Source organism: Lactuca saligna, chromosome 9 (genome assembly GCF_052625555.1).
Source record: "Lactuca saligna cultivar CGN05327 chromosome 9, ASM5262555v1, whole genome shotgun sequence".
Taxonomy (NCBI): domain Eukaryota; kingdom Viridiplantae; phylum Streptophyta; class Magnoliopsida; order Asterales; family Asteraceae; genus Lactuca; species Lactuca saligna.
This window is the reverse complement of record NC_136425.1, coordinates 102,452,188-102,460,854: the sequence shown is the minus strand read 5'-3', so window position 1 is coordinate 102,460,854 and position 8,667 is coordinate 102,452,188. Positions and strand designations below refer to the sequence as shown.

Below are 8,667 nucleotides of genomic sequence, written 5' to 3'. Positions count from 1 at the left end.
TGTGTATGTTGCACACACAATATAAGCTTAGAGTTTCCTTTGCTACAGGAAGTAGCTTAAGAGTGTGTGATGTTGATCTTTTTCACATCACATTTATCCCAATCATGTAATCATATCCTGATGTTGATTTCATTTTTAAGGAAAATTAGGCATAGTGCTTTATTTTTTAACCAAGAATAAGTTGCTACTTTTATTTTTCTTTTATAGAAAAAAAATAGCATGTTGTATGCTACTTTCATTTTTAAGGTAAAAAAAGAGTATGATACTTTAATTTTTAAGTTGACAATAGCATGCTACATTTATTTTTAGGGAACAATAGCATGATACTTTCATTTCTAAGCCACAATTAACACGTTAGTTTCTTTTTTTAAGAAAAAGAGCATTCTACTTTTCTTTTTACACCAACAATAATAGGCTACCATGATTTTTAGGGACAAAATAAGATGCTACTCTCATTTTTAGGGCAAAAATGGAATCCCACTTTTATTTTTAAGGAAAAAGAGCATGGTGCGTTTATTTTTAAGCCAACAATAGCATGATACTTTCAATTTTATGGTAAGTATTACAAGCTACTCTTTTTAAGCCAAAAATAGCACGTTAGTTGTTTTTTAATGAAAACTAGCATTATGCTTTTATTTTTAGGGTAAAATATCATGTGTCTTTCAATTTTAAGGTAAAAATGTGCATGGTATTTTAAGCCAATAATAACATGGTACTTTCACTTCTAAGCCACAAATAACAATATACTTTTAACTTTCAATAAAATGTAACATTCCATATTTAATTTAAATCAACAATAACATGCTACTTTCTGACATTTAGCATCATACTTTTATTTTGTCTTATTAAATGACAACATTGTACTCTGAAAAAGTCACGTAATTATAGAAATTTCATGAACTAATGAGTTACAAAGGGTGATGACTCTTGGTTGTGTTTCAATATTCCTAGATGACTTTAAATTTTAATAGCAAATGTTTGAGGTTTTTGCTAACTATTTTTGAATGTGAGAATTGGTGTAGTGGTTGTGAGTTGTTGTGCATGAGCAATTGTGCAGCGTAGATAACATTCGAGTTGTGACTCATTTGGGAAACAAATGGATGAACTGATTTAGAAACTATCTACATGTAGCTTTGTTGGATTAACTTATGTTTTAGGATTTTTAGAAAAACATTAGTGTACTACCATATAAGATTGTGGTTGTTATCTTGAGTATATCAAATTTTAACTATCGATAATTTGATCTCTGATTAAAATGTCCATTTACAATATATATCTTATTTTTTATTTATACACATACATTTAAATTTTGTTGTTTATTCTTTTAGAAAATCACTTATTATACTATGTATTATTTTAGCTATTTTAAGTTATCAAATCGTGTTTTATATGTGTAATAATCTAGTGTGTGTATGTGTGTGTGTGTTTATTTGTGTGTGTGTACTAATTCTTCTTCTGCTTCTGGGAAATCAACGGGTAATCGTTCACACTCGGCTAGGGAAGAAATTAGAAAAACTAGAAAGCCTATAGGTTGACGCCACAAATTCCATCCCCAAAAACCATACTTTGACTGCGCTTCAACTATATCGACTGTACTTGAACTGCTAGATAATCATAGTGGATGATAACATCACTGTTCCCATCCCTATTCCAGAATCGTACATGAGATTATATATATATATATATATAGAGAGAGAGAGAGAGAGAGAGAGAGAAAAGAGAGAGATGAGAGAAAGAGATAGATGAGGGTTCAATTGAGAAAAAATAAAAGGTTGAAAATTGGAGAATCAATCTTATCACACCTTTGTTTTAGACGAAAACACTTCGTCGTACCAACATAAATGGGCAAGTGATACACGTGTGTTTTGAAACGAAAAATGTTTACTTAAACTATGCTAATCATTACCTTAGTATATACAAAAACATAGTTTTTTTTAAATTTTTAAGAAGCTATTTTTATCAAAAAAAAAATATGATTTTAAATATATCAAAACTCATAATTTTTTTATTCTCTATAAATAGTCATCCACATTGATATAGAAGGTTTAGGCAAAGATCCATCGATAAAACGGGTTTTGTTCTTATCAAACAAAGCAATCAACATTAAATGTTACCTATATCACTACCATTTAATTTGATAGGATGATTTATATGAACAAAATATATGAAAATATGTAATTTCTCTTGTAATAATAATTAACTTGTACAGTCTAAAATATAAGACCGGGATCAATATGCGAATGTAGGTGAAAGCGATTGGGATCATTTTAAAATTGTTGATTAATCATTAATCAACCTTTGGATATAAATAGTAAACTATGAACTTAGTTTACTAGTTTATTATACAAACGGTCCGTGGACATATATAATTGGAATGTTTTCCAACATACAGTACATATAATAATTTAAAAAGCAAATGATATCAGAAATTGGTCACATTTTATGGTACCAAAATACACCTTTGTGTTTGTTGTCTACATCAGGCTCGATATAGATGCATTCTTTAGCCTCTCTCCACATTGCTTTAAAGATAGGAGTCCTATCGATCTTATAGTACTCACCCAAAACTGGAATGATTGCATCCCTTGCCTCCTTGGCATGATAATGTGGAATGTACGAAATCAAATGATGCAATACGTGAGTGTGTGTAACGTCATGGAAAACCCTATTCAAGAATCCAAAGTCCCTGTCAATTGTTGACAATGCCCCTCTGATCCAGTTCCATTCACTTGAATCATAATGGGGCAAAGACAGATGGGTGTGGTGCAAATACGTAATGATAACGAAAAACACATGCACTCCTACCACTGGAACTCCATATATACAGGTTACCCAAGAAGCTCCTTTTGTTGTTACAGCAATCTTGATTGCATAAAACACAGCAAGAAGACCAAGATCTGATAACAGGACTTGGATTCGCTCACGCTCGGTGAAAATTGGACTCATGGGATCAAAGTGGTTGGCAAACCTTCCATATTTCTTGCCAGAAATATTAGTTAAGAGGTATAAAGGAAATCCTAGGGTGAACCTAAAAACCAAAGTGAACACTCGACCAGGTGGGTTGTTAAGAAGTTTTGAGTACCACCTGACTTTAGACTTGCGTTTAGGAATGTAAACTTCATCATTATCAAGAGAATTTGTGTTGGCATGGTGATTCCGATGGCTATATTTCCATGAGAAATAGGGTGTCATGAGAGCTGAGTGGAGGATGAAGCCGACAGTGTCATCAATCCATTGGTATTCGCTAAAGGCATGGTGACCGCATTCATGGCCGATGACCCATAAGCCCGTGAGGATGCTTGCTTGACAGAACCAGTAGACCGGCCAAGCTAAGTAAGCCAAAGGAGCTGGAAGAAAAGGAATATATGTATTCGCAAGGAAGTAGAAAACGTAGGCAACGATCAGATCGTGAACAACATAGTAAGATGAACGGATGACAGATCGCTTGAAGCAATGGGCAGGGATCGCTTTCTTTAAATCACTTAATGAAAACGGCGGATCAACCGGCACACGTTCTAGGATCTTTTTACCATCAAATGGATCGTTTGACATCCTACCACCTGCACCCATGCTATTGATAGATATGATTAACCTGCAAATGTAAAGAGTATTGTGACATTTATGTAACCTAAACATAGAAAGAAGTAATGACAAAAACCTAAAGCTCGTGGGAAATTAAAAAGAAAAACTAACCTATAGAGACAAGTTATGCTGGACTTCTCTTCAGTGGGTGATACTCTTCTAGGGTCGGCTTTGCTTCGTATTTATAGTCCCAAGATTTGCAAAAAGTTATCGGCTCACTTGTCCTACTGACTATCTACCATTATTTCGTTTTATCTACAAACTTTTACACTTTAGGAGAGACCACCATTCCAATTTGGCGGCTCTAAATACGATACGCATATTTTTAATCTATGAATGCATTATGCATGTTGAGAAGATCAAATTATTATTTATTTATAGATTTATAGATGGTCCAAACTATTGTTAGTTGTATAAATATCAACCATTTTTATATATGATTTGTTAGTTGGGTATTCGTCTTCTGCTTTGAAACAATTATTGCAATCAATCAATATATATTTAAATTATTGAGTGTATGTATATCTGATTGAAAAGGGCCGATTAACCCCATTAATCATGCAATATCTTAATTTCCTATTCTAATGCTTTAGACGTGACTTATATTTATATAATTTTTATTTGAGTGTCAAATTATATTATCACTTGGAGGTTCAGGTTTAACCTATCAATTTACTTATTTTAAGAAAATGATTTATCTATATTATTAAAAAAATAGAATAATGTCATTTAATTAAAAGAAGGGTAATATTATACATTTGCATTGCCTTAAGTCTAGGAAACACAATTTTTAAAAAGAAAATTTTCGGATTTTAATGGATCTTTGATTATCTTAATTTTGAATTTTGATTTTTTTTAAATTAATTTTGTTTACATATTTCTAACATAATTTTTAATCATATCTGGTTTTATTATGTTAGAAAGACATTGTTTTTATAATGATATTTTATGCAAATCCAAGCCATAAACTAATAAAGATTCTTACTTCTCAAATAATAACAAATTTTTAGATACAAGTTCAATTTTTTCTGTCTTATCCTTGAAAAAATAATAAACTTTATATTTTATTATATTGGCATATACTATTATATATACTTTTATCATTCTATTATATGTTATTCTACCAGAATATTATAGCAAATAGTGCATTTTTGGAAGATCGGTGACCATTGACGATTGTTCATCTCTATCCCACACATTCATCCAACCATCAGGCCATTATCATGTCGTTCACGCATTCTATGATAATAACTGTCATGAAATTGAATTATGTAAGAATAAAACTATATGAGAATACTTTTATACGATAAAAATAAAATAAATTTTAGTAATTCTAAGAGAACTCATACCACATGTTAGAACCAAGTAACACAAATAACAAACTTGGAAATTATTTTTGTGTTCTTCAAGAATTTGAACATCAAGTTCTCTTTCAGGTATTTCTACAAACACTTGGTGTGCAATATTCTCATTGAATTATTTTAATGTTCTTCAAGAGTTTTGAACCGCCATGATTTGTTGTAATCACATAATTACTGTTCACGAGAAATCTTTCCACGGAAAAATAAAATAAGAAGATGAAAATACTTGCAAAATCAGAACATGAAAATTCGAGAAATCTTAGCATTTATCAACTTATTTCGATCCAGAGAAAACTTTCAAGAGGTAGAGTGGAGGTCGTCGTCGGCTTCTACCAGCTTCTACACCAGCTTCAGAGCTTCTACCAGTCGGAGAAATCTAATGATCAAAATCAGATTTTACATATTCAGAAAATTAGATTTTCTGATTTTTTACATATAAATTCGGATTTCACCTACATGTAATCTAATTTTATCAATACATAGAGAGAATCAGATTTCAATCACAAATAATCAGATTTCATACAAGTTAACGAAATTCAAAAAAAAAATGTTACCTGTGTTGTGGAGGTCGTTGCCGACTATTGAAGAGGCGTCTCCGGTGTGCTCCTTTAAAGGTCGATGTCGCCTGTTGAAAAAAGTGATACACAGTTGAGAGGGTAAGGTATGATGGAGCGGAATCAAGAATGTCATGAAGATGTCCAGTGAAAGGGTCAATGGAATATTAGGTTTTAAAACTCATATTCCTAAATTAAATGGATATTATTAATTGATTTATATATTTGTCACACCCCAAAACCGGAACGGCGGAAACGTTATGGGGTGGATGACGTCATGTCAAGTATCACAACATATGCAGTATAGTAATCAAAGTACAACAACCATTGCATTAATAGTAATAGTTTTACATAGGTTACAATTCATAGCGGCATCAAAGTAATACAAGAAATAATATAAATGCAGCTCGGTACTAGGCTGTCTCCGCAAATGCTCCCGGGATGTACCTGTCTATCGATGACCTGAGAATACAAGTTATTTTGAAAGCGAGTATCAGCATTTTTATAATGTTGGTGAGTCCATAAGTATTTAGTGTCATTTGTATAAATACACATTTTTATTCAAAATAGCTTTATGAAAGATAATAATCTAGAATCTACGGTGTATTAGCGTTCTTTCCAGAAAATCCTATATTTTCTAAATAAAGGCAGTCTTCTACCAAGATCCGACGGATTTATGTTTTAAGGAGTAATTTTCCCCCAAAATACTATCATTACCAAAATACAGTATTGATTTTAAAGGAATTATGAGAAAAACACAAGTAAAGATACTAGAGGAAAATAACATATACCTCAGCAGTAATACTGCTGACTAAAACAAATGAAAACATAGACTCCAGGAGAGTATCGTATGAATAATATGCCTGGCTCAGTCTAACACAAGGAAGCACAGACTCCAGACAGTATCGAATGAATGATACAGCTAGCAAAGTCTAAAACAAGGGGTGAATGTGAACTCGTATGTAACCATGTTGATCGACGATAGAGTATCCGATGAGCCTCCAGGTCACGCGTAGAGGTAGTGGCATTATGTAACCATGGGCCTTACCGGCACAGAATTTAGCTAGTACTCTGGGTGTGGGAGTGTCAGTCCTGTATAGATCTATACACATGATGTTCGCTCTCCTTTCCAGAGACTCTGGTTACACGGTGATGGCGCTATGAGGCGTCGTAAAGGGAAATAGTATGTCACATTCTAAAGTATTATAGTAATAATATAGACTCGCAAATGAACTGACTCCTGAGTAAATCTTCGTACTAGAGAGAGAGAGGGAGGGAGATATATATATATATATATATATATATATATATATATATATATATATATATACAGAGAGAGAGAGAGAGAGAGAGAGAATCTCCTAACTATTCCTATAATAGTTACTAGGGTTCTAGAAACATGAATAATAGATGGATGCCTGTACTACTCAAGGACATTGCGACAACCCTATATTTTTCAAAGCAATGTAACACTCAAAAGTCTAATACAACGAAACTATTTGGAATCAACGGAATTAACCTCAAAAATAAAATGTTCAAAATCTAAAGTTGGGATGCATCAAATGATAGATATCGTGCCAAGGTTTCCAAAAATATAAAGAACATTCAAAACCGAGTTATAATGAAAAGATTTCGACTACTCAAATATTCACGACACACCTGGTAAGACATTATTAAACGTAAAATGACAGATTTCAATAAAATGCATTTTATCCTTAAGTATCTAAACAAAAGGCGTAGATTGCGTTAAACGGTGAACGTGCTTAAAAGGATCGCCCAAATTGAATCTCGTATGAAGAAGTTACGAATTTTCAAAGTTGCGTAACAGTAGTAGAGAGCTAAAAACTCGAATTGAATATCGAACGATATTTAGCTAACGCAGCCTAAACGACATTTGAAGGTCTCCACATCAGGAGTAAGATGATAAAAAGACAAACGAAAACAGACGTCGGATAAAGAAACTATGAATTTTTAACGGATTTTAGCAGTCCCGGTCTATTAAAAACATAGTATTAAAAATAAATAAAGTCAAAACTAGCCGACGGAGTCTAAATGAAAGTTGTAGAGCATAGTCTCACCTACGTGTGGATATAAAGAACACGAAAAACGGAGCTCGTACGCAAAAGTTACGGAATTTAGGAGATTGAAGCTTGGATTACGCCCAGCATACTCAGGTGCAAGGTCGAGTCCCATCGGTTGCAAGCTCTAAGACTAGCTAGACCCGAGTCGTAAGCCATGAAGCAAAGTTACGCCCATCGTACTCCAGTGGTACGCCCAGCGTACTCACGTTTTCAGCTCTATAAATAGAAGGCATAAGCTCCGGATTTTAGCACACCTCTCTCACAATTTCACTCACTCTCACACACTCCTACAGACTAGAGACCATCCCGCCACCCTCGGTTCCACACTCGAGCCCCCGACGAAGGTTTTACGCTACCGAGATCCCCGAGAAGCTCGAAGACGCAACTTTCCGCAGTCGAAGTTCTGCCCGACTCTAGCCCCACTCTCTTCAAACCGAACAAGTGAGTTCATACCCCTACTTTTCAAGTCTTTCCATGTTTTAGGTGGGGAATACAAGTACAATACAAGAAAACGTATCGTTATAAATACAACATATATCCTGCATTACGTATAAAATTTAGTATTTTACCAAGTTATTTTCATCAAATGGAACATACTTTCTGAAAAACTATAATGGGTATAGTTTGCGAGTTATTCATACATTCTTACGTATACATATTGAAAAACGAAATACTTTCACTTAAAGTAAAACAAATACTTTCTTATCGTGAATCTGTTTATACTAAGTGATGTGAGATATTCAACTTCAACGTACTTTCTAGTATGCATTTCGAGTCCTGTATTATAAACCATAATCTCTTGGAGGGAGAGCGTGATACTTGTGTATCGATCTATATGGGATTGACAACCCCGCACCTAAACTGTTAGCTACAGTAGACCGACAGGTCTGGGGTGACAAATGTCATAACACTACAACACCTGAATAATGTTGTTACAGGCAGTCTGTGTCGATAGTATGGTTATAAAAACTCACACGAAAGTATAAAAACAAACTTGATTTACAAGACTCATAAATGCATTCAGTATTTACTTTATTTTGAGCATAAGATTTATCTTTATCATTTAAGTACGAAAGATACTAACGCCCT

The 8,667-nt window shown here is 33.5% G+C and overlaps 1 pseudogene across 1 annotated transcript; it reads right to left on the bottom strand.

Moving 5' to 3' along the window:
* Positions 1-2,262: 2,262 nt before the first annotated feature.
* Positions 2,263-3,827, bottom strand: LOC145014682 (delta(12) fatty acid desaturase DES8.11 pseudogene; annotated as a pseudogene). Its single transcript, XR_013665577.1, has 2 exons — positions 3,694-3,827; positions 2,263-3,592 (listed from the first exon to the last, which is right to left on the bottom strand). The product of XR_013665577.1 is annotated as a delta(12) fatty acid desaturase DES8.11 pseudogene (transcript).
* Between the last annotated feature and the right edge of the window lie 4,840 nt (positions 3,828-8,667).